The sequence below is a fragment of the Trachymyrmex cornetzi genome, unplaced genomic scaffold (assembly GCF_001594075.2).
Source record: "Trachymyrmex cornetzi isolate Tcor2-1 unplaced genomic scaffold, Tcor1.1 scaffold143, whole genome shotgun sequence".
NCBI classification, from domain to species: Eukaryota; Metazoa; Arthropoda; class Insecta; order Hymenoptera; family Formicidae; genus Trachymyrmex; species Trachymyrmex cornetzi.
The window spans coordinates 58262-58989 of NW_017296016.1; the positions used below are offsets into that span (position 1 = coordinate 58262).

The window sequence follows — 728 nt, forward strand, 5'->3', positions numbered from 1 at the left end:
TTTTTCGCAATAAATTTATTTAAGGTTTTTAGCACATTGTCAATTTAATTTAACTTGTGATATTATTGCAGTAGTTTAATTGCGTTAGATAAAGTCCGGCTTTGTGAACTTGGCACCCGACTTGCACAAATATATATTTTTTTTTTTCTGAAAGATCTTCGTATGTAGTTGAATGCACTAACATTTATTTCGTTTGTAGTAGCGCAGAAACAAAAATATAGCGACTTAAAAATTGTCATCCCCCGACTTTGAAATTCAGAAATAAGTATTGTTTTTTATAGAAAATCGTTTGTAGTGAATTGTAGTACAATTATTTCCGTTTGTAGTTGCACCTTTCGCGAGATATAGTTATTTAAACAACTGCATAAAAATGAAACTTTTTAATTTTTAAGATATCTGAAATCCGCTTGCAGGGCTTGATTCAGAATCGTTTGTAGTTGTTTGTGGTGATTTTGCTTTCGTTTGTAGTTGCACCGTTCGCGAAATATAGTTATTTAAACAATAGCATTACCGGTGAATATTGTAAAATTACAAGATATCTGAAATCTGCTAGTGGGGCTCGATTCAGAATCGTTTGTAGTTGTTTGTAGTGATTTTCCAGTCGTTAGTTGCATCGTTTAAAAGTTACAACAAATTTTCAATAAACAAATTACGTAATTTCGCCAATTTTTGAGATATCTCAAATCCGCTCACGGCATCTTACTTAGAATCGTTTGTAGTTGTTTGTA

The 728-nt window shown here is 31.6% G+C and overlaps 1 protein-coding gene across 1 annotated transcript in view; it reads right to left on the reverse strand.

Annotated features, from left to right (window-relative positions):
• LOC108757436 (nardilysin-like) overlaps window positions 1-728 on the reverse strand; it is a 15619-nt gene that overhangs the window by 5552 nt on the left and 9339 nt on the right. The gene's annotated exons all lie outside the window — the stretch shown is intronic.